The sequence below is a fragment of the Wolffia australiana genome, chromosome 6 (assembly GCF_029677425.1).
Source record: "Wolffia australiana isolate 7733 chromosome 6, ASM2967742v1".
Taxonomy (NCBI): Eukaryota; Viridiplantae; Streptophyta; class Magnoliopsida; order Alismatales; family Araceae; genus Wolffia; species Wolffia australiana.
In genome coordinates, this window is record NC_135840.1 from 10,811,588 (window position 1) to 10,838,446 (window position 26,859).

Consider the following 26,859-nt stretch of genomic DNA (forward strand, 5'->3'; position numbering starts at 1 on the left):
TAGTCAAATGTCAGACCCTAATCAATCATTTGATACATTGAAAATCATCAGAGAACTCTTCTCCGATATTCTACCACCTTAGTCGAGGACTTCATTACATCATCTTCTTTGCGATGTATCCTGCTTTAGTGAGGATGGAGAATCCCATCTTGGAAACTTAATCATCTTTGTGAATTTCTAGTTGGACTTAAACTAAGACTATTAGAATTCCATATTTAAGGACTCATAAGTCATAGTTAAAGAACAAAGTATTTGTCCGAAGATATCTTTGATGTTTAGCCTTTAAGGATCATTATCAGAACCATGATATGAATCAACCTGAATGAAAATTTCATATAATATCATCCAGAGATTTTTACAAATCAATTTAGAGATCCATTTTTTGTAAAGCGCATCCATTTTCTATCCTTAGTGTGTCCATAATTTTGGCGAAAAAAACAATCCTACTCATCATAGACTGAAACTTCATAGTGCTATTCTATCTAGATATATTGGTTACTGTTTTGAGTATCCTTTGAATACGAATATTTAGAAGACAAACTTAAGACAAGTGATTCCAAATTATGATCTTCGTAATTGTCTAAATCAGACAAATGTATTCATGGACTTCATTATATGCAACATACAATCATAATATTAAATACATCGTACTAACTAACATGGAACAAGATATCAAATGTGTGATTAGCTTATTGATAAGATAGCTTTCCATTATAGACTTCATCTATGCATGTTATATATGAGATTCATATGGATCGACAAACATAGATGGATTGATTTGAATGTACAAATGTGAATACATAGATTATGACATGAACTAGATGATGAATGAAGTACAAGAAAAGTCAACCTATATATTTATGTTCCACTAGGATCAAGGTGATTTTATGACACCAAGAGAACCCTTCGATTTCTCTTTCATTTTCTAACTTCAATGGATAATGAGAAGGTATAAAACTTGTTGGATCTTAAAAGGATTTTCTTTTAATCAGCCAGATAAAGTTGGAGAAATATATTTTTACATCAGTTCAATGGAATATTTGTAGATCAAACTTTACAAGTGGGTATGATGGATATTATGTGGCTGTCAACCCAACCACACCACTATGTTTGTTTAAGTTCTTTGAATAAACTATTACGTTCATTATTATTCCAATGTGATGTTTATAATAAAGTCCATAAATATGTGCAATAACATAGTGAATTAATATGAGATCATAATACAAAGATCACTAATCTTTAAACATGTATTCTAAATATTCCTATGCGATGGATACCAAGATGGACATCAAATTATCCAGATAGAATAGCTCTAACTGATCTGATTTATTCGATACATATAACTGATACTGTGGCCACTAGTGTGGTGACACTAAGGGCAGATAGTAGAGAAAGACTTCACTGAATTGATCTGTACAAATCCCTGAATGATATTATATCTAAACATTAATCATATTGATTCATGCCATAATTGTATAAGTGATCGACTGACTTGAGACACCAAGGACATCTTGTGAATGAATGACTACATTTTGATTATGACTTACAACTACATTTTGACTACATCTCGTTATTGGACGACTACATTTTGATTATGACGTACGTGCCTCTAATCATGGGATTCAAAGAAGTCATAGCTTGGATGTAGTTATAAGCTCACAGAGATGACTGAGTGTTCAAGACAAGATCATTCGCCCTCGGTATAAGAGGAGATTGACTCACGGAAGACGATGTAGAATATCCCTGGCTAGGGTAGTGAGGATATTGGAGAAGGAGTTCTCAAATGATCCCATTACGCATCAGTACTAATCAAATGATGACTAAGGGTTTGACGATAAACAATACCTTAAGTCATTCGAGAGTCTCACGTGGATAATGGATTATACATATATGGTAATCGATGGTGGAAAAGGTTCCATGAGAGAGTTCAAACACTAGTCAGTGTCTTCTAGAGCACAAGGTGTAGCTTGGCACACCACAGACCAGAAACTTAACCTATTGATTGGATTAAATCGATCCTTAATTAATTATTCTACATGTTGTTATAGTTAATTGACAAGGTTGTTCAGGAATAGTTATTGAGCCACTAAATTTGTTTGTCTAGAATGATACATGGGCCTATAGGGTCACACATGTAGGGTCATAAGGGCATTGTTGAATATATTTTATTTTCTAGGGTTTTTGAAATAAACTTAAGTAAAATATAAATAGGGAAGGGGCACTCATTTCAAGGACCCAGGGCAGCTAGAATTGAGAGCCCCCCTTTCTCCATTCTATTTTCTTCTCCACTCAGCCAGGGAGAGTGTCCTCATGGTGAGAAGATCTTCAAGGTTTTCAAGGAGAGTTGAAGAAGAAGAGGTGGAGATCGAAGGCCAAAATGACTGTGTGGATACTTCTAGAGGCTGGATATGTGAATGACTACACAGTGATCTCAACAAGAGCAGGTCAAGGGTGGAATAAATTCCCCCAAAGGTACATTTGATGTATTTTATAGATCAATTAAGAATTAACTTCGCTCTTACGCATCATGGAAACTATGTTTTCCATTGTTGAACCAAGGCACTAAACCTAACAAGGTAGAGGAGAGATCAATCTAGACAGCAAAACTTCTTCTATTCATTAGATATCATGATTTGAAATTAGATCATTCTCAGCCAGCCACTTGTCTATATCCTCCCCTATTCATGTTTGAGTGAGCATACATGGCAAGAAAATGTTGGAAAGCAGGGAAATTTTATAAAATCTATTAAATAATTCCAGAAACTATAGTTTACTATTAAAAATTAAGAAATATAATTTTGACTTAGAAAAATATCTTTTCAAATATAGTTTACTATTAAAAATTAAGAAATATAATTTTGACTCAAAAATTTCTAATAATACATATTCTTCATTAGAAATTAATTTTCTTCAGAAACTTTATGTCATAAAATTTTAAATATATATTTTTGCCCAAAAAACATGCTATGTGTGAATTTAATGTTCGAATATGTACATAAGTTCCATATAAAATCTTAAAAAGAATAAAAATATCATTTCCAATTGTTTTAACCATAATAAGCTTAAGAACACATATATAAAATAATCTGAATACAACTCAATCAAGGAAATGAATGATATCGATCTAATAACTAACCCATTATTACTACGCCACCCTAACTTATCTTATGATCCCCTTCCCACACTCCACATTATATTCCTTACCTTTATATTACCCAGATCCCCTCCCTCACACATTCCTCATCCATCATTGTCATATAGAGATGATGAACTCTAGTCGGGTTGAGGAATCTTGTAGCATGTAGTAATGCCCTCAACTTTCTGGTGTTCTTTGAAAGGACTTGCTGTGACAAGAAAGAGGATTGTCGTTGATAAAATTTTTTCCATAGATGGAGATGAAATACCTAGATTTTACAGAAACTTATAAGTCATAACTCGCATGATTCAATTCCATGAACTTAGTATGGTGGAAAGTAAAAGTTAAGTCATTGACAATTTATAGAAAGTTGAGTGAAATTCAAGAACAAAATGTAAATATATTTCAAATTTGACATTTTGGACTGGTGACAGGTGAGAGAAGCTCAAAGCAGGACCACATGTCTACAAGTCAAGGGCACTTATAATCTCAAAATCTAGGTTTTTAATTTTCGTTGGTATTTTTGTGGCTACGAAATTAAAATATAATCACTTACTCACTTAGTAATGTTAACTAGCGATGAGTATGAATCATGTCCACAAGGAACAATGATTAAGGAATTGATGTTCTCAAAATAGTGATTATTATAATGAAATGAGATACATGTGAAATACGAAGTCGAATGATGACCAATTGCAATGTGAGATAATGATAATTAGTACAATGATGATAGTAGCTAATGGATACTAATAACTAAGAAGACCAAATGAGCGTGAACATGAAGTGAAAATGACATGATGAATAACAAGAGTGAAGTAAAGAGCAAATCGTATAAGGTAAATAATGAGTAAGTTAAAGACAAGGTGCAGACATGATTAGAGAGTGTACGGATGTGAGGTGAGGATGGGACATGATAATTAAATCAGTCTAAACTAACGATGATGTCAAGAAAGAACAATGTAAGACAATGATACCTACCGTAGATCCTTAGATTCTGCCAGGATCATGGAAATTAAAGCATGCAGGTAAGCTCCCCCTCCTCTCTGTTGCCTCCTTCCACATGTCCAGGACACCAAGAACACGTTTGATGGCTTTTAGAAACTCCTTACATTTCAATCAGGCAATATTAGTGGGAAGAATGTTTATGGGTAAATTTGACAAGGATCAACGTCTCTATTTATAGATCAGATGGCACAGTGGAAGAGGAGGTTAAGGCAAAGCATCCCTCAAAATTTCAGCTCAGTCAGACTTCTAGATCGTTCAATATCAAGTTTCGAAGTTGAGCAATCCTAGCCATCCAGTTTTCCTCTCTCCTTGTCATCATTGCTCACACTTCATCATTTTCCATTTGCGGCTGAGTTGTCCAATAGTCAACTACTAATGATTGGGGTGATCACCTCATCTTCCACAATCTCCCACTCTGACAATGCCATGTGTCATTATGTATAGGAAAAAATACAATATTAATTTATTTTACTTTCGCAATTATTGTGCGATGTGGTGGCGTGTCATCACATAGCACGTCTGATGGCGCATGCCGTCAAGGATCATCGAGGACGTCATTCATGCTGCCGGCCACCATCATCGAAAGCCGGGTGAAGAGATGCTCGATTATCCTGTTTTGATTTTAGTCATTTTCCTAGTCGTGTCTCATGTTTACCGTATTCGTCGTCTTATTTTTCGTCGCACTACGACGTGTCTCGTGCCCGCATTTTCATTGTCACGGGAAGGGGCCTCTAGCCTTCTCCTCTTTTCCTTTATTATTTCACTCTTCCTCTTCATTTTGTAATGAGGGGGGCCCATTATATAAGGGCCCCCTTAATGGACCCCTTTCTCCCCTTGGTTGACCCAATTTGGGGGGCCCATTTCCCTTCCCCTTTATAAGGGAAGAGAGGGCGCCCTATAGAATTAGACCAGGATTATTCTAAAGTTGAAGTTTTATCATTGAAAGGGAAAGGTTGAAAGCTCTTGGTCTCCCCTCTCGATCAAAGAAGAAACTCGAGAGGGAGGAAGGAGAGCTAGCTGAAAGGGAAATCGAAGATACGTGCAGAAGAAGAAGAGGGAAAGGTTGTTACTACCCTACGGAGACTTCTTCCCCCTGTATTGCCGGCGGACGCGCAGAAGTCTCCCGTCCGTCGGGCGTCCACTGTGGGAAATCAGGAATTCGCCTGGCTGTGAATTGTTTCACCCGTCTCGGTATTCTGCTCGGGGATTCATCGCCAAGTGAAACCACACTCGCCCCTTGCAGATTCCCTCGCCGTATATCCAAATTGCAGAGTAATTTGCGAGCGCCGTAATTCAAATTGGGAATCGGGCGCCGTATCCACGACGGCCGATCCAGGCGGCTTCCTTCGGGCGGACTTAACGTTCATTGTGAAGAGCGGCGTCCATGGACTCATTCCGCCCACGTGCGATCGCGAAGGCGCGGGACTTAGAACGTCTCGTCCACCTGGGCGTCCAAAGCCTTTGTTCCTCCTGCGGGACGCCTGGGATCCTACCTCCTGGCAAAGAAAATCGCTCTGTCCATCTCAGCTGACCGTGGACACCGCTCCGCGTGCTTATCCTAGCCGTCCCTACGCGCAGGCCCCTCCAATGCGCAGGCCCCTCCAGGACGCCAAAGTCCATTCCAAGTTGGTCGGCCTCCAGCAATTGACTGAGCTCCATCGCTCGTCGATCTGCGCATTGGAGACCCAGTGATACGCGCTGGCAATCGCGCCTGCTGCTTGGTGTCACCGCGCCCCATCTTTGGATGTGCCAGCAACACTGGGTTGGTCACTCGAGCAGTCCTACCTGGACCCATCAGCTTTTATCCCTCCTTACTCCGGCCTTTAAATATAGGTCCGGCATCAACATCATTGCTCGTCGAGCTGCCGTGGTGTCTCCGGCAAATCTCCGCCCCACCCACTCCGAACCGCCACCGACATCGACGAAGCCCTGCACGACGAGCCACGCATCGACGAGGTACGCCGTCCTCTCCCGCCACTTGTTTAATTACCATTTGCAGTACTCGTTCGTCTCGACTCCACTGCGCTCGGGCTAAGTAGGTGAGAGAGGTATTGAGAGAACTGCGATAAACTGAGTGTCTTACCGGTACGGACGAGACCGTCCGTTACGTGCAAGCCCTACGGATATATTCCGTTTGGCCGTAGATGCCTTCGTCGCTCCGACGAGGTTTGAGAGGCCACCGTTGCCGTCACCCAGCGACCCGTCCAAGCATGGAGCTCGGCGCCTCCCTCGAGTCGGAGCATGCACGTACGACAGGTAGGACATTCATCACATCACAGTTACATCGACCTGTTAGGGTTTTGATCCGTCGGACGACGACACCGTCGACGTTCGATACCATCATCCCTTATCGACACCGAACCATGATATTCGGTGTCGACCGGACGACGTCTCTGACAACGTCTGACATCAACGTCACACATCTTCTTTTCTGCTTTATATTATTTTTTTTCTTCCATTGAATGTCACACTGATGCGTGTCATTCCCATGGGAAAATAAAAAAGAAACACCATTGATTCAGTGACGTGGCAACATGTTTCCGCACGCCATGTTAGCATTGCATAGGTTTTAAACCAATGGTGGCTTTACACGTGTACCGCCATAAATATTTGCTTTTAAACACATTATTTCATTTTTTCTCACAATTATTGCTTAGCATTTATTGCAATATAACTACCATACTTTTTTCTGTTGGTCCATGTCACCCATGCGAATAAAGTAAACAGAACATGTCAATGAATGATGGGGAATCTCATAACTGGGATGTTTCACAATGATTACTGCAACTGATCATTGTCAATGCTTTTGATTGGTCATTGATAACATGATAAATGCATGGATATTTAGATATATTTTAAATGATTATGGTATTATTAATCTAGATGTTATCATTTTATAATTTGAGTTAACTAAATATTTATGCATAAGCTATAAATTCTAATTTTTGCATATTATGGTTATTTTTGAATAAAATCTTCACTTCTTTGTGGTCAAGAAGTTTTAGTGCTGACGAGTATTCTATAGTTTCACATGTGCAGAAATTCACACGAATAAGAAGATACAATTCTTCAAGAGTTGGAGAATTTTTTAGAGTTTAGCGATTCTCAAAAAAGGCTTGAAAGGAGAAAAATGGTGTTTTGGGCATTCAAATGAGAAATCAGAGGAAGATGAGTCACTACCTGACCTGTCCATAGGGCTCTCAAAAGCCTTCCAAAGAAACAAGTTGAAGATTACAAGGGGAAATTCTCAACCCATCGAGAAAAAGAGGCAAGAACGACAAGAAAAGAAAATAACAAATATTCAAAGGGGTATTCTATTAATTATTCCAATCTATAAATACTCTTTTCTCCCTCATTTGCTCTCATTCTGGACGTGGTCTTGCAAGTGGCTGGCAAGCAGAACAAGGCATATTTTCAAATCTAGGTTGTTCTACCTACTTAACGTAAGTTTGTTGAAGTTTTCATTCAATCTCGTCCATTGTTTGCATCGAAAAACACATGATCCCGACAAAATGTAAGGAGAGAGACTTGAGAGGAAGCATTGAGGGCTCACCTGACTTTCATTTAGCTTTTAGGAACCTAGATTTCCATTTTCAGATCATCATTCATCCATTTACCCTTAAAATCCATCATTTTCTCACTCTTAATACTCATTTTCCCTACTTTCTCTTTCTAGAATCATTTAATTTTCTCTCTAGGTCTTCATCCATATCCCCAGTTCATGCCCTCAAAATTTCATTAAAAAAGCTCCTTCATTTTCACCTTCAAATTCCATAATAATTGTGTTGTGCAAGGTAGAAGATCTAGAAACCCACGTTTAAATGCTCTAGAATCTGTGAGAAAGACTAAGACTTTGGAAGAAACGCGTACAGAAGTTGAGGACACATTTGTTGAAGAAATTAGGGAGATGGCTAAAATTCCTAGTGATGTGAATAGAATAATGAGATTGAGGGAAATTTATGAGCCAACTGAAAGTAACATTCACCTTAGGGTCCATGGGACCATAGATGTGAATGTAAATTTTAAAATAGACCCTTGTCTTCATTAAATTCTGCCATCATTTTATGGAAAATTGAATAAAGATACTTATGAGTACTTGTATGAATTTTTGGAGAAATATGATTCTTATAACATTGGAGGAGTGACTTCAGATGCTTTGAAAATGAGAATGTTCCCTCGTACTCTTCAGGATAAGGCAAAATACTGGTTCAGAAATGTGGGTAAAAATTTTCAGAATTGGAGTGAGATGAAGAGATTTTTTTGAAAAAAAGATTATTTAGTTGGAAGGACTAATACCTATAGGAAAGCAATTATAGATTTTACCGAAGGATCTGATTCTCTTAGTGAAGCATGGGAAAGATTGAAAGTACTTAGTAGAAAATGTCCTATCATAGTCATCCTGATTTGCAAATAGTTCAGTTTTTTTATGATGCATTGAATCACCATAAAAGAGGTAGACTAGATAGTGTCCGTGGAGGTACCTTTATAGATAAAACAATTGATCAAGACAAAATTATCATTAAAAAATTGGCAGATAGTTGTGCATATCATCAGGGCTTGAGCTATAATGGGAGAATTTGAGGACCAAAACTTGGAGGGCTGATTGATGTGAGTGCAATAGAACATGATTTATGAAAATATAAGGTAGAGAGAGACTTAGATAAGGTGGATAAGACTGTTTAGGAGCTTGCCGAAAACATGAAGAAGATGATGAGCTCCTCTTGACCCTTTACTTCCCCTTCAACTATCCCTAAACATCCTTTTCCCCTTTGTTCCATTTGTGAGAATTTTGATCACACTAATGATATTGGTCCCACTCTTGAATAGGGGAATGCTTTTTAGGAAAATAACCTCATGCAAGGAGTTTGGAATCAAAGGAGGAATTATGGAAATCAGGGGTGGAGCAGAGAAGGGAAAAACAATTTCCAGCCATGTTCATATCATTAGCAAAACAACCAAAATTATCAGAAGTTTGCTTATAACCGTTGTCCTAAATTATTTTGAGTTCTCAAGATTCATCTTCTAACTCCATGATGCACATGTTGAAGCAAATGATGCTGAAGCAAGAGGAATTCTTGGAGAATCAAAGAAGAATGTAGGCCAGAATAGATAATTTAGAGAGGAATAATATTGGACGAGGGCAAAATTCTTAAGGGAACTTTAGAGGTGACAAGAATAAAGATAAAATGGATGATTTTGGCACCATTAGCCAAAATTCAGGTCGACTTCCAACCCATCCCAGTGATAATCCAAGAAATATTTCTTTTATTGGTCATGATATTGATGATTCAGAACATGCTCCATATAGTGAAACATTTGAATCTCATGACCATGTGTATCTAAGTGAAATTTCTATATTAAGGAATGGGAAGGAACTATTTGATCCATTTTGGAAAAAACATTGTGAGGAACCTGATATGGAGGAGGAAGACAGAGTTTTTGATGATTTGGGAGAAGATCATGAAGAATCTCTAGAGAAAATATCACACTGGAGCCTAACGCAAAAGACTATGTACCCCCCATTCCTTTTCCTCAAGCTTTGAAACCTTCCAAAGTTCCCCCAAGTGATAGTCACTTCCTTAACATTTTTAAGGAAGCCACTATCACTATTCATTTGTTAGATGCAATTCAGAATGCTCCTTCATACTCAAAGTTTCTGAAAATCTTTGTACTACATCTAGGAAGCAAAAGAGTATTAAATTATGTGATAGTATTAGTTCTATTCTATCAAATAAAATTCCTGGGAAGAAAAGGGACACATGAGCTCCATTGATTTAATGTGAAATTGAGGGAATGATATTTAGTTGATCACTTTTGGATACAGGGGAAAGTGTGAATATTATGACTAAAACAATTTATAATAAGTTTAAATTTGGAGAATTAGAGCAAATTTTGATACAATTGCAGCTAGATGATGTATCAATTAGACAGCCATATGGGAATCCAGAGGATGTGATTGTGAGAGTAGAGAATTGCTGTTTTCCTTTTGATTTTATTGTAACAGATATGAAGGTTACAGAAAATTTGAGCCATGCACCTATAGTTCTTTGTAGACCTTTCTAAGCAACAGCCCAAGAAACCACTGATTGGGGTAAGGGGACAGTTGAACTCAAAGTTGGCCAAGAGAAGATAGAATTATGATTTATAGGCCTCTAAAATTCCCTGAAAATTATGGCAATGATGCATGTGTTTGTGATCTTGTTGATGAAAAAGTTTATGAGTTTCACGCATTCCCTTCGAATTCAATTGCTTCTTATGAAGATGAGAAAGAAAAAAATGATCTAGATATTGATGTTCCACCTAATATGTGTACTTCTGAATTAGAACTCAAACTCTACCTAGCTCTCTAAAGTATGCATTTTTACGAACTCATAGAACTTACCCAGTTATTATTTCTTCTCATTTATCTCCTAATCAAGAAGATGCATTGTTGAAAGTTTTATCTTTGCATAAATCAACTATAGGATGTTCTATTGATGATATTCATGGCATTAGCATAGAGGTCAGTGAGAACATAATTTTTATTGAGGAGAACATCAAACCATTTAGAGAGACCCAAAGGTGCCTAAATCCTCATATGTTAGAAGTGATTAAAAATTAAATCATTAAGTGGTTGAAAGCTGGTTTTATTTATGCAATTTCTGACAGCCCATGGATGAGCCCTATTCATGTTGTGGCTAAGAATCTGGAATAATGCATAGGAATGAATAGAGAGAAGAATTACAAACTAGAATTCCCACAGGATGGAGAGTTTGCATAGATTATAGAAAATTGAATTTATGTACCAAGAAAGACCACTATCCTCATCCATTTATTGATCAAATTTTAGAAAAACTTTCAGGACAAGAATAATTTTGTTTACTTGATGGTTATTCAGGTAATAATCAGATTTCCATGCATAAAGATGATCAGGAAAAGACCACATTTACTTGTCCTATAGGAACTTTTGTTTTAAGGAGGATGCCCTTTGGTTTGTGTAATGCACTAGCCACTTTTCAAAGATGTATGAGTGCCATGTTCTCTGAATTAGTGAGAGATTGTTTAGAGATAATTATGTATGACTTTCTGTTTGTCTAACTTATCTAAGGTGTTGCAGATATGCATGAAGAAGAAGCTACTCATAAGTTGGGAGAAGTCCCATTTCATGGTGCAAGAGGGGATAGTGTTGGGTCATCAAATAAGCAAACGTGGGCTGGAGGTGGCCAGAATAGAAGTGATCAAGGGTGTTCCTCCTACAAACTTCAAACAACTTAGAGGTTTCCTTGGCCATGCAGGTTTCTATAGGAGATTCATCAAGGATTTTGATTAAATCTCCAAACCCTTAACTAATTTGCTTTCAAAAGATGTTGATTTTATTTTTGATTCTCAAGCTAAATTTTCCTTTTTGCAGATCAAAGAGGCTCTAGTCCAAGCTCCAATTCTACAAGCCCCAAGCTGGGATGAACCATTTGAACGAATGTGTAATGCTTCTGATTTTGCATTAGGGAGTGTTGAAAAGAAGCCAGTGGCTGTCTATTACGCTAGCAAGACCTTGGGGGAAGCACAAGTCTACTACTCCACTACATATAAGGAATTGTTAGAAATTATTTTTGCTTTAGAAAAGTTTTGTTCTTATTTATTAGGTATTAAATTAGTTGTTTTTTCTGATCATGGAGCTTTGAACTTTTTTCTAAGTAAAAAGGAAGCAACTCATGAGATGGATTTTATTGATGTAGGAATTTGATTTGGAAATTAAAGATAGACGTGGGTGTGATAATCATGTTGCAGATCATCTTTCTAGACTAACTCTTGACTCACCATCACCCATGTTTGAGCATTATCCTGATGAGTAGATCTTGGAAGTGCAAGCAACAAACATGCCATGGTACGGACATATCGGTAATTATGGGTTTTCAGGTCAACCTCCTGATAATTGGGATGTTAATGCTAGAAAGAGGTTTTATAAAGAAATAGAGCATAATTTCTGGGAAGAACCTGAATTATTTCATCAAGGGGTTGACCATATACTTAGAAGGTGTGTACCCAATGAAGAACAATGGAAGATTGTAGAATCTCGTCATTCTTCTCCATATGGGGGACATTACTCTCCTAAGATTACATCTTCCAAGATCTTGCAAGCTGGTTTCTACTGGCTGATCTTGCATAGAGATTGTTTTGAATTGTGTAAAGTTTCTTTATTATGCCAAGCTGTAGTGAATTTGCGCAAGCAAGATCACATGCCCTTGAAGCCAATTACAGAAGTTGAGGTGTTTGATCAATGGGAAATCGACTTCATGGGACCATTTCCAATTTTTGAGGGATATGAATATATCCTAATGGGAGTCGATTATGTTTCCAAATGGGTGGAAGCCATTCCCGCTAGATCACATGATCATACAATGGTGCCTAAATTTATTTTACAGAATATTATTAGCAGGTTTGGATGTCCAATAGCAATCATTAGCGACGGTGGTAGGCATTTCAAAAATTCCCACTCAAGGAATTTGTTTAAAAGATATGGAGTCCATCATAAGATGACTACTCCATACCACCCTCAAGCTAATGGGCACGTAGAAGTTAGTAATAGAGAGATTAAAAAGATTTGGAAGAAAATTGTAAGGCCGGATGAGAAAGATTGGGCAAGTAGACTCTATGATGATTTATGGCTTATAGGACTGCCTATAAAACATCCTTAAGAATGCCCCCCTACAGAGCAGTCTATGGGAAAGATTGCCACCTTCCTGTTGAAATTGAACATAAGGCTTATTGGGATATTAAGAAAATTAATACCTCTCTAGATGATGCATGAAAGAATCACCTTTTGCAGCTACATGAACTTTAAGAGTTGAGGAATGAAGCCTATGATAAGTCTCTCATCTACAAGTCCAAAATGAAGCACTTTCATGACAAGGTCTTGAAGAGGAGGAATCTACATGATAATCAAAGAATTTAGATTTACAACTCTTGTTTTAAATTATTTCCTGGGAAGTCGAAATCACGATGGGATGGACCTTATGTTATTAATGAATTTTTTGATTCTGGTGCAGTCATTATTACAGATCCAAAGACGGGGAAGTCCTTTACAGTCAATGGTCAAAGGTTGAGGCTATATCTTGAAGCAGATCAAATACAGAAACATATGGTCACCATCCTTGAAAACATCCCAGCTCTACCACCACTTCCTAAGTCTTCCACCATCTCCTAGTTTTGAAATTTTACTAGCTCTCTGTTTCTTAGCTTAATTTCATCCTAAGACATTTTAATTTTGCTTGTTTTTACTCGAACAACTAAGGCCACGGTGGCCATTTGTTTTTCTTCTTGTTATATTATTTTACTTTTTTAGGTTTTCAATCAAGTAGGATGACAGCTGAAGCACCATCAACTAGTCCAATGGCAGCCAACTCCCTTGGATGATCAGCACCTACTCCGTTTCGCTTTGCATTTTTTTCATTTCCCTTTCTTTGTTTTACTTTTATTTGCATTGGGTCAATGCAAATAGCAGTCTGGTGGGTCTTTTTGCATGAATGCATTAGGTCTTTTTGCATGAATGGATCATGTTTTTCATTTTTTTTGAATATTTTTAATGTCATTATTCTTGAGTGCATACATCCCATATAATCAAACCACCTCAAGAAGTTGTCCAAACCATGATTCCAAAGGAATGAGTAGAGAAGTTAGGCTCTTTTAAGGGATCAAAAGCATCTCTTGATGGTATAACACATGAATCTAGATACTCTTGGTCAGTTCCTGAGTTGTTAGGATATCTAATAGGGTGAGGAGCAGACATGAAGATAAAAGGGTAGAAGTACTATCATTGTGGAAAGGAGTGATGAGTGAATTAATTGGATCCCACTCTTTAGTGAAGGATATGCATTGTAAATAATTTTATCTGGCAGGAGAGATAGTCATTTCTTCAAGTCTTAAGCACAGAATCACCTGCCCTTGAACCACCTAAAGCCAATTTCAAAACCATGTGTACTACCTTACTTCATCACCCACCACCCATCTTTCCCTACCTATGTATTTGTGAACTTACATTTTGCACATGGCATATGATGCGTGTCATTCTCATGCAAAAATACAAAAGAAACAACATTGATTCTGTGACCTGGCCTGGCAACACGTTTTGCTCACCATCTCCGCATTGCATATGTTCTAAAACAATGGATACGTTGCACGTGTACCACCATAAATATTGACTTTTAAATACATATTATTTCATTTTTCTTTCTCAATTATTGCTTAGCATTTACTGAAATTCAAATTCAATATTTTTTCTATCAGTCTATGTCACCCGTGCTAATAAAGTAAACAGAACATGTCCGCCAATGATTGGGGAATGCCATAATTTGCCTGTTTCACAATGATTAGTGCAACTAATCGTTGTGAATGCTTTTGATTTGTCGCCATTCAATCAGATAAAATGGTGACACGTGTCAGGGCACATTTTTAAGACAAAAAATATGTTAATAAGTAATTAAAAATATGTACCGAATCAGAAAAATATAATGCATATACATTAAAATAATTATTTATGGACATCTCCATATATATATGGTCAAATAATTCATAAACGAATGTATACCGAATCAGAAAATTATTTTGTTTAAGAATATGATGTCTAGGAAATCATTTAAAATACCATTATATCCACAAAAATCATAATATCACCCTAAAAATAGACTTAATCATTTAAAGCTTGATAACCCACAGATATATTTATTTTAATGTAGAAAATATGTAATTTTCATATAAATGGCCTAATATTTTGCATTTTATCAAGAGCACTAGCCAATGGGGGTGGATCCAGTCAGTTTGTCAAACCAGACAGGGACTGGATTATAATAAATAATAATGATCATCATTTTGTTTGTAAACTCCCTCTCTCTTCTCTACCTCCTTGGGCTTTATTTTTCTTCTCATTTTCTTATTGTTTCTTCTCTTACTCTTATTTTCTTAATCTTTCTCTTTTTCTTCTCTTTTTCCAACTATTTTCTTCTTCACTTATTCTGATTTTCTTCTTCTTATTCTGTTTTCTTCTTATTATCCTCTTCTTTTGCTCTTTTACTATGCTTTTGATCTTCAGTTTTTATTTTCTTCTGCTCCAAATTTTCTTTTCTTGTTTTTTCCTTCTGCTCTTTTAATTTAAATCTTCTTTTTTTATCTTATTTCATAATTCTTGAAATTTTCTTTTCTTATTACTTTCCTACTTTTCTGGTTTATTTTATTCTTATTTTATGATTCTTTTTTCTTCTTTCTGACATCAGTTTTGTATTCTTTTTTTCTTCTTTGTATCCTTATTCCTACTATTCTTTTACTTTTCTTATTTCTTATTAATTTTATTTCCCGACTTCTATTTAATCTTGCTTCCTTATTATTTAATCTTGCTTTTCTTTTTTTCTTGATATGTTTGTACTTGTGACTAAAAAAAAATAATCAATAAAATTCAGGATAGTCTCTAATTTGCGTATAATAATTTTATAATGAACTTGATCTTCTTCTTAATTTGCAAAGAGTTTTGATAAACTCAATATCATGATCCTAGAAACCAAAATTTAATCTGTGTCCTTTTGGACATGTCCTGCTCAGCTAAGAGGAAGGCACGCAGCATTTTTACATAATGTCACATTCTATGGGTTCCTCAAAACCTCTAAACAACTTATGTAAGAGAATTTCAAATCAATGTCACCGACAGTTCAATTCAAGTTTCCACAAAATTACGCTCAAAACATTAAAATTTTTTATCAAATATTCAATTCTCCCAAGTTAAAGAACGCACAAAGTTTATAGAATAGAAATTAGGCAATTAGAGAATGGAAAAGGCATCTCACCATCTTCAGGCACCAAGGCCCATCTTGGAATTGTGAAAGCTCAAGACAAGAACTGCTCATCTTTTCAATTCTGAAAGTATAAAAATGCATATAAATAATGCATGTAAGTGTTGTTCAAGCTTGATCCATAGAAGTTAAAGAAAACAAAAGTGATAGGACCCCTTTTTCTGTTTCTATGATAAAGAACACGCTATTATGAATGAGCAAATGAAAAGAAACTACAAACCAAAAGAAGATTTGATGGAAACGTGGTGCTGACCCACGTCACCTTGAGTTAGTTCTTATCATATTTGGATTCTAATGCGTCTTGAAATATATATGAAAAAATTGAAATACATATTTGTACATTATGGGTAACTTCATCTAATGATATTAATCATGCTCATGATAAAGAAAAAATAGTAATAGTTGAAACAGATTCTTATCTGTTAACTAGGATATAGTCAAGTAAGTTTTGGGTTCTCGAGGCCTGGATCTGGATGAAGATTTTAAAATGATCGGCAGAGGAAAACTTTAGTGAAATCATACGACATCGATAAAATTATAGAACGAAGTACTGCGCACGGATCACATCTGTGATCTCTTGGGTCCCCAAGCAAGATAAGCCGAGCCGCTCAAGTGTGCAGCCTCTAGAGGTATCCACGTGGTCCTTAACATGTTGGATTTCCTCCTTCTCGTTGATCAAACCCTTTCAATCTTCGTCGTCATCATTACATCATCCCTATCGCATTGGGAGTGGAGAGGAGTCATGGGGAGAAGGGAGAAGAAGGGGCATGCCCCTGAACAATTTTGGCCGAAGTGAATTTCATTCAAAGCTTTCCTCTATTTATGTGAAGTGGATATTGTTCATAAAAACCCCAAAACATAAGTATATATTTTGAAGTCCAAAAGACCTTTTTGTGTGTGATCCTCTAGGCCCATGTATTCATAGGGTTGGTCCTTTCGTGCATCTAGTGTGAAAATAGGCCGATGGGCTGTCTGGTTTGATTTTTTAGACTGCACATTTAACAGAGCTACAGTTCTTCGCACCACACATCGACCATGGCCGTGTGTGGTGTGAATATGCAAATGTGTATGGTTTTTTTAAAGGGGGATTGCGACTACGTTCCCCCCATCAGCCCATCATTGCTCAATCGCCCTTCTTCTCGTCAGCCTCATTGGCCCATCATTCCACATCTATCGTTGCTCCGAATTGCGGCTGCCTCTTCGTTCTCCCATCTTCCCTCTTCACTCTTTCTCTTCCATTGACTGAGACTGAAGCTTTGTTTGCCTCATCCGAAGCTCGAGAAATCTGTTGCCAAGTTCAATCGACAAGTTTAAGTCTTGAAGACTTGAAGTTACAGCCTTATAGGTAAGATGATTTTTAAATGTTCAGAAAAATATTTTCCCATTTTCATCAAACTGAATATATGATTTATTTCTTGTACTTAAGTTGAAGTTTTCCATGCATTTCTGGCGACCAGTGGTTGGTGTATATATGAAGATTTGAAAGCTCGTCTAAATTGGTATGTTAAAGATTGAATTTACTTGCACTTTCTCATGGGTCATTTGATGTTTAAGTTACATCAGTTTGCACATTCATTATAATTTATTTCTTATACGTGATGGTTCAATTCAGTTGATCTACCTGAATTATAACCAGCAATGTTTTTATCCTGTCCAGAGATCTGATTTTAGCCATATCTTTGAACCAAATCAACATTATTGCATATCTGATTGCACTTTCAGTTTCTCTTCTCCTCTCTTATCCTCTCTCATTCGTCTATGGTCTCTTCTCTTTAGTCTTCTCTCCCTCTCATGATCTATTATCTTCTTCTTTCCTCTCTCACTCTCTTCTCTGCTCTAACTCTCTTCTCCTATGTGCTCCCTCATTCTATATTCTCCTTTGTAGTCTCTCCCTCTCTCACTCTTTTCATTTTCATCACTCTCTTCTCTTCTAGTCTCCTCTTTTTCATTTTATCACTGTCTTATCCTCTTCTCTTCACTCACTATCTTTTCCACCCTACTGTCCTCTTCTCTCACTCTGTTCAGTCTTCTCTCCCTCTCATTATCTATTCTCTTCTTCTTTCCTCTCTCACTCTCTTTAATTCTTGTCTCTTCTCTCACTTCATCTCTTCCCTCACTAGATGTCTAGTGGGGAAAGAGTTACCCTACCTAAAAGAAGCATCACCGAGGGAGGAGTTGCCCCCTCCTCTATTGATAACAAAGCCTTGGGGAAAGAGAACCTGAACTGACCGCTTCACAGATGCTTTGCCCATCTCACTTTTCTTGTAAATGTTAGGATGGAAGACGCTGAATCATCACACGACATGGAGTTCACAGTTATGTCTGCGGAGGATGAGTCATCAGATAGTGGTGTAAATAGAAAACAGAAAAAGCCCCACGTTAATAAAAGTGATGTGTTGATGTACTTCACGTTGCTAGAATGATAGATTCATATGCAACTTATGCACTATAATTGTAGGCTGCAGGAAAAATCTGAGCAGGACTCCTCTGTGGAGACATCTGAAAAGATTTCATCGAAAAGTGTTTGCATCCTTGAAGGACAAGGGAAAAAGAGTTCAAAGGGAGAGGTTAGTGGCTGAATATTTTGATGCGATAGGTAGTAAGAAGCAATATTATATTAGTCGTAGGATAGAGAATACGAAGGAAGAATTGGTGCGATTCATATGTCTTTCTGGTTCATAGTAGACAATTGTTTGGAAGAAGTAATTCATAAGTCTTCTTCATTACATCGCACAGGAAGACATACCTATCCCATCTGTATGGGCCATCAAAACCAAATCACATGCTCTTTACAAGGATATGAAAAAAATACACGACAGAAACTAGGTTACGTTGCTCCTGTATCACCAACACTTGATGTGTGGACTGCTGAGAATAACATTGCATTCTTAAGGGTGATTGTGTATTGGGTGGACAAAGAGTGGAAACTATGTGAGCATGTGCTTGGGATACACCAATTGAAAGGACCCCACACTTTGGAAAACCTTAGCACAAGTGTCCTCCAAATTTTGGCAAAGTTTAACTTAAAATCAAAAGTATGCATAAGATTAATCAATAATAGTTTGTACTCTGGCATTCACATTCATGATGTACTTTTATGCAAGCGTGCGCAGTGACTACAGGAAATGTATCAAATAACAAGAAAATGATCGCTACTCTAGATGGTGAATTAAAGCAAGTAAACCCTCATTTGACCGCAAGTAGAGAAGTGTTATCTGTGGCACAAGTGATTAACCCTGTAATCCATGAAGGTACGGTTAATTGACAGTGACTACTGAGATGAATTCATCAGTTGTGTGCAGAATTTATTAGCTACATATGAGGCCAAAAATTATCAAAACATGGTTGATTCAGCTCCCTTTGGATGTTTTCATCCCGCCTGGACAACGACAGCTTTTTTCAATAAAGCACTTGATGAGTTGTTGCAAAATAATGATTATACTCCAACCTCTGATCCATTGCACAAGCTAGATATCTACATTAGTTCACCTCCTATCAAGGGAATGGAACCATTACACTGGTGGAAGGTCACATGTGAGCACTCATATCCAGAGTTAGCCATAATTGCGGAGAAGTTCTTATCAGTATCGGTGACAAGCACGCCCTTAGACAGATTTTTCACCGCCGGTCGTGCCGTCATCAACTTCAAGCAAACAAGGTTGATAGCGGAAAGCATCGAGCTACTTATGACACTAAAGTGTTGGTGGTGAGTGGATGAGGATGTCAATGATGGTAGCAACAAAGATGGTGAAGATAGGGACGAGGATCCAAAGGTTGATTAGCATGTTAATATATTTGAACAATGTTTAGTGTACTGTTTGGTGACATGCCAGAGGCATTTTGACTTCATTTTCGTAAACATTTCATAATTTTCACCATAATGTCCCAAGATTTACAACCATTACAATTATTATCTAATTTCAGATCTAATTGAATAATAAGCAATTTAATCTTATAATCATATTATTTTTCCGAATAATAAGCCCACCTAACATTTAATGAATAATGTTCCTAAAAGTTTTACCATAATGGCCCAAGATTTAGAACAACTATAATTATTATCCAGTTTCAGATGAAATTAAAATATTAGCTACTTAATATCTAAATTCTAATATTTTCTCTACTAATAATCCCACCTAACACCTAATGTTCCTAAAACTTTTGACAGAATGAACTAAGATTTACAACCACTATAATTATTATCTACTTTCAGATCCAATTGACTAATAAGCAATTTAATCCTAAAATCATATTATTTCTCCTAATAATAAGCCCACTTAGCACCTAATGAGTTATGTTCCTAAAGTATTTAAAATAATATCCTAAAATTTACAACCACCATAATTATTATCTAGTTTCAGCTTAAATAAACATTTAAGATGAAGAAGCCCTAAATTTGGTGTGTACTTCAAGTAATTAGGACAAGTTTATCCATTTAAATAGTTTAAAATACGGTTGTTATCATATATTTACATGTTAATCATTATTCCAAGTAATTCTGATTTTATTATAATTGTTTTGTTAATTTATGAATTTCATGTAATTTATTTAAGATTGGAATAAATTTATTTAAATAAAAATTGGTGGTTCAAAAATAAATTTAATGGTAATTAATGTGGGGATGAATTACTGAATTTTCTAGAATTGTATTGAATTTCATTGAATATTTGGAATTTATTCAAGGGAGAAATTAATTATTAAAATGAAAATGATATAATTATAAGGAAAATAGGAGTTTAGAGTCATTTCAATAGTCAGCGGGACTCTTTTTAAACTTTGGTTACAAATATGCGCCCTTAAATTAAGTCTTGGTCGTGCTTTGCATGCGTAAAAATCTAATAATTTTTTTTTTAGGGTCTTATAAATTTAATTTGGATTTCTATGGAATTTCATAGGGAAATATGGAGGAAAGAGAAGCAGAGGGCAGATTTCTAATTTTTTTTGGGTGGCATCCATTTGAGCGTGGGAATTTGGTAGGATCCTCTACCGCCAAATGGTATCTTAGGAATTTTAGCTCACTAGGGGCATTTTAGTCATTTCATATTTAGGGTAGATTGCTTCCTTCTCTTATAAATATATGTAGCCCTCCCGTGAAGAGTGGAGTCAAGAGTTAAGGTAAGATCGGCCTCTTGGCTCACTATCTTGATCCTCCCCCTCTCGGTCCGGTCCCCTTGACTGTCCAGCAATCCCCTATCCCCGTGATAGTCTCTCTGGATCTTTAGCCGGCTCCCTTCCAATACGATCCCTACCCTTGCCATTGGTTCTCTTCTAGTCTACGACAATCCCCATCCCCGCGATCGTCAACCCTTCACCTCATCATTAGGTGGCTCGTTCCTGGTCGATCCAAGCCCCATTTGTTCGACACCTCCTATCATTCGTGTTTCGACTCTCCTACTCGGGGAATGTCTACCTCGCCTTGCCGTCTACCCTCCTTTCGATACAAACCTAGACTGAGATTCTTATCAATTATATTAGAGCTGGCTCGATTCGCCACGATTCTCGCCGTCGCCAATAACCACCGTGCCCGTCACTTTCGTCCCACACGTCGACCGAGCTCACCTCTGTAGCTGCCACTATACCACCCGCCACACAAGCCACCATCACAGGCATTCACACAGATATTTGTTTTCCTCGTCACCAACAACAACCTCGCCATGCCACTCAATACCCCCATCCATGACCACCACCATCCACTATGCCCATTGCAAACCCCACTCCATCTCCACTAGTCTGAACTCTCGCGCCCTACATTTTCACCCACAAGCTCGCAACCAGCCTCCACTGCCGAAGCATCTAGTGCACTACTCGCAGCTTTCGCAGCTTCGCCACCAGGATAGTTTGCGCCACTAGGGGCGACAGCACGGGTGCAATGGGAGTCTGTAATCGCAAACCCTAGGGTCCGCAACGCCTAGCTCGAAGGTGGGCCTGCTAACTCAAATGGGCCCAGATCCCTTTGTGGGTGATCTGCAAATGCAGAGAAACAACCACGAGACCCAGCCAAGCCTAGGGAGCTCAATGGGCCAGCCCGCAATGCTTGCAAGCCTCCAAGGAAACCCTAATGGGTCAACCCTAGTTTGCTGTAGGTGAGGGATGTTGAGGCTTGCCGCTGACCGACAAACATCCAACTACCCGCCGACCAGCATCCAGCCGGGACCATCCACGGCCAGTTGCAAATAGGCCATGACTAGCTGTAGACCGACCGCATGCTGGCTGCTGGCTAGCCGTTGGCCATCTACATACTGACCTCAAGCAAGTTGCGGCCAGCCGTGGCCTCACCATGGTCCAGCCATGGGCTAATGACGAAAGACCCATGATGGAGCGCTAGCTTACTCCATTGGAGACGTCATCAAAGCCGCCATCATCGTCATCGACAGGCCTTTGGTTTGCATCCAGCCTGATCGGCACGCTAAGGCGAAGAAGAAACACCTAGGTTCAAGTACCCTAGGTAAAGCATGTATGTGTATTCCACCGTTTTGGTTTTCATTGGCACGCGCTTCTTATGTTTGTTGTTATATCCCATTCATGTATTCGTGTTTGTCGCATTTGTGTTCATCGTGCCATGTCCGTATCGTTGTCAGTTGTGTCGTTTTGTGTTGTCGCATTTGTGTCATCGAATAGTGTCAAATTACTTCAAATTTTTTATTAGGGGGGTCCTATGTATAAGACACCCCCCTAGTAAGGGCACTAGAGCCCTTATTAAGGGCTACCTTGCCCTTTCTAAGGGCCATCGTGCCCCTACATAAGGGGGCATGATGGAGCCCTAGAATCAGAAATAAGTTTATTTGTGTTTTCAGTCGTCATTCAAGGCTTGGGTCTCATAAAGGAGGAGGAAAGAGAAAAGTAGACGAGAAAAAAGGGAAAGAGGAAGAAGAAGAAGAAGGGATCGCCCTGTCCTCCTCCACTGCTGCCGATCGGTCCCTCGTTTGTACTTTGTAGTGCCGATCGCATCCATAGAGCTGGTAGGACTAACTGCTACCTAGCTAGCGTGTCTTGTGTACCCAGACATCCGGCGCAGCCCTCACGCATTTGTGCGGTCGTCAGCAAGAGCCGTCTGCCCTCGATCGTCATCATCGAATTGCACCGTTTGTCCCAGAGTGAGTCGATCCACTAGGACAGTGCCGATGCCTACGCACTAACATCTCACAAAGTTGCGACGACCGCGTGTTGCTCGATTGGGGATGACCAAAGATTGAAGACGTCAGCCTATGGAGACTGGATTTTGACACACAACTGTGCGGTGTAGCCGCCTGACGAAGTCAGGTACTGTGCCCTTGTCCCCTAGTCAAGGTTGACGCGCTACCACCCACCTTGCTGCCTTAACGTGGCCGCCACCGCTGAACGAGCACTGTGACTGTCCTGTCCATACCTCAGAGCTGATGACCAGCCCACTGAGCCAACTGTGCATCATGATACAACTAGACGGTCGGGTATTTGCGTGATGTTGTGCTAACACGATCAACATCCACAACGCACACCTCACCAATATCTTCACACAAACAGCGGCCACCGGCAACGACCCTGTAACAGGCCGCAATGACCGTGGCCAGGGCTCGCCACACACGACTGATTGCTGGCCTCTTCAGCGACGTTGCCCGGTCACCTATTGAGACCCGTCAGCCACATCGCTTGTGTCGTCGCTTGTTGTGCATATTGTTCGGGCCGCTGAACCTTCATCCATTGGACTCCAAGCATAATCACCGCCCCACTCCTTGCAACCCTCGTCTCTGACTATCTCCAGCGTCCGCTATAGTGCCACGACTCCGCTGCCTCTCAAGCAACACCGTGCTCACCTTCGGCACACCTCCGCCTTATTTGCCTGCACCGGTCCTTGCATCAACAAAGACGCCGATGACAAATGCCGCCACCGACGAGGTATGTCATTCCCCTTGCTCGTCAGTTATATTGCGTCTTTTAGTATATTTTTTGCTGCACTTTACCGGGCTCTGGTTAGAATTAGATGAGAGTTTATATCTTGAAAACTACGAGTCGAGTGATTTCCTAGGTACGGATCGAGCCTGTCTGTTACGTGCGAGCACCAACAGATATATTCCATTCAATGCCATAGTCACCATCGTCGCTCCGATGAGGGTCAGAAGGTCACCGGTACCGTCACCGGTCACCCACCCCTGAGCTTAGAGTTCGGCGAGTCCCCACGAGTCGGGGCCAGCACGTACATCTGCCGAGGATCCTTGCATCACATATTTACATTCCCTTAGGGAAGTTATCCGTGGGACGACGTCTCTAACAACGTTCGACAACACATTGGTAACCGAGGATCATCTCGATACAATTGGAAGAGATCCCTAACGACGGCTAGCATCAACCCATTGGTCAGGCATGTACCGACCTCAATCTAGTCCCTGGTGATAAGTCTAAATTTGGTATGTAAAATGCGTTGTTATTTTTGCTTTTAGACTTGTAAAATAAAATTTATAAAACTCTTAATCACTAAATACTATGTATAGAGCAAGCAAGGGGTCAAACCACAGGGAGGCGCTAAGCAAGAATTTTTAACCTATTTCAAATGAATTATTTCAATAATGAATTAATTTTGAATTTAGTAGGCATTAATCATACTTAATTTTATGTTGTAATTAATCAAAATTTAGCAAAAGCTTAATTTTGATATTAATATTTTCAGTCAAGACAATATAGATAGAATAATTTTGGTTCTGATGTCAATTTAATTTGGATAACCAATATTCAAATCAATATAATAATGAAGATAATTTTATGCATTAAAATTTGGGAATTAGAAAGCACGGGAGGGATTTTTCAAACTGGACTTGAAGATGGACGAATTTTTGGATGAAATTTTGGATTTTTTATATTGAATTGAATTTTCAAACAATAAATTTCTAAATCTAAAAAGAGAAATTAGAAGAATTAACTTAGAGAGAGAGATAGATGAATTCGAAGGAAATTGAATTAAAAATGAAATTTCATCCTAATCTAGAGATCTAAGATCCCAAATCGGATTAAAATCAATGTACAACTAAGGAGTAAAAGTCAGATCTTGAATCAAACTCAAAATGCAATGGTAATTTCATTTCAAATCAACTTCAAGGGCATGTACATTTCGTCCATGGCTCGGCATTTTAGTATCATTCAAGATGAAGTTCAAAACGCAAATTAGAAACTTCCAACTTTCAATGATGAACCAAGATCTGTCAATTTCTAAAGCATCACTTGTGTCCTTCCTGGCCAAATCCTTGGGGAGAGCTTTCCAAAGTGAATTGTTCCTTCTTCCCGACCACCATTATAGAATCCAACCATCTGTATTGTAGAGGGTGAAAAGACTAACTGGCCCACAAAATGTGGGCGTGATCAGACGGCTAGATCTCAAGATATCGCAGATTTACTAGCACTTAATCATGGCCGTTGGATTGTTTTATCTCTCTTCCACACATTTAAAAATTGGCTGACATTTTTTCCTTGTTTTCTCCACCCTCGGATCGCATTCTGAGATGTATTTGCACGCATCCACAATACACAATCGTTGCTCAATAATGCTGCATTTACGCGGAGGAGAATGCGCCACGTCTCCCTGTTTAAAAATTATTACACATGGTTATCGGTTGCCGTGTGCAATTAATGCATGCGGCGAATCGATTCTGCGTGTATTAAAAATGACGAATATTCCTCTTTTATAAATGTACGTTGATGTCAGACGTCATCGATGGCATCGTCCGATGGGTAATTTTGATGCAAGATGACTAGGATGCAGGATGACTTGATGCAGGATGACTATGATGTAGGATGACTAGGCGAGATGGATGTAGGATGACGAAGGGAAACTAGGTACTAGGACGATCTAATGTTGGGGCAGGATAAGACAGACTATAAATCACACGATCGAATTCGAGGATTTAAATCCAGTGAAAATAACGATGGTGCAGCCCCTTACCTTATCGAGGGCAGAGAACTATCTTACAACCACCGCGGTTAAACAAATCACCAAGGTCAATAAATTCAAACGGACGATCGCTAGAAGATTCAAATGCCTATTCAGTCTAATTGCTTGAAGATTTAAAATCTAAAACTAATCCAACGGCGGTGGATATACACTCGAAGAATACTAGATGAAGAACATGATCACCAAAGAGTGCAGAAAGTACCTCGGCACTAGAGTAGTCGGTCGTGGCAATGCGGGAAATTCTAGATGTGTCATTAGTGGGGGAGATTGACGTGCGCTTCAACAGGGTGTCGCAGATCCAACTACGCGGTCTGTTAGCAAGGGGTCAAGGGGGGTGTTGCCCCCTTGCGGGGTTCGGGGCAATGCCCCAAAACCTAAATGGTAAACAAGGCACGCTGTGGCTGGACGTAGGATTTGAAGCCTTGGATTCTGATTACAGGGGTCACGTGGCCGCGTGGCTGCGCACGGCGGCCGCGTGGGCTGGCAGTTGCATGCGGTGGCCTGGCGCAGACAGCGACCAAGCGTAGGGCATGTGCGATCGTGCCCGCTCGAGCGCAAGCAGCGGGCAAGAGTGCACGAGCGTGGGTGGCGGCCGTGGGTGCTCGTGCAAGGGTGGCAGACGGCAGGTTGCCTGGGCGCGGGCTACGACCAAGCGTGGAGCGTGCGGGGCTGTGCACGCTCAAGCACGAGCAGTGGCCGAGAGTGCATAGGCATGGGAGGCGACCTTGTGCGCTCGGGCGAAGGCAGCGGCCGCGAGGGGACACCTAAATGGGTTTTCGAAAATGGATGTATGCAGATGTTATAATGTAAGGGAGGGGACACCTTGTGCGATCGCGTCTCGACAACCATGGCCAGTTCCTTGAGGGGACACCTAAATGGGTTTTAAAAAATGGATGTATGCAGATGTTATGATGCAAGGGTACGGAGACGTGTTGTGGGCATCCACAACGTGGTTCTAATACCCAAAAAATGTCGGATGTTGTTGA

At 39.1% G+C, this 26,859-nt stretch overlaps 1 long non-coding RNA gene across 2 annotated transcripts; it reads left to right on the top strand.

Annotated features, from left to right (window-relative positions):
• The first annotated feature begins 5,170 nt into the window (after nt 1–5,170).
• Nucleotides 5,171–7,583, top strand: LOC144704929 (uncharacterized). 2 transcript variants are annotated; one of them, XR_013581932.1, is made up of 3 exons: nt 5,171–5,903; nt 5,975–6,097; nt 7,167–7,583. It is a non-coding gene; the product is annotated as an uncharacterized LOC144704929 (long non-coding RNA). The 2 variants fall into 2 exon arrangements; XR_013581931.1 differs by having other exon boundaries at nt 5,171–6,097.
• The last annotated feature ends 19,276 nt before the right edge of the window (nt 7,584–26,859 follow it).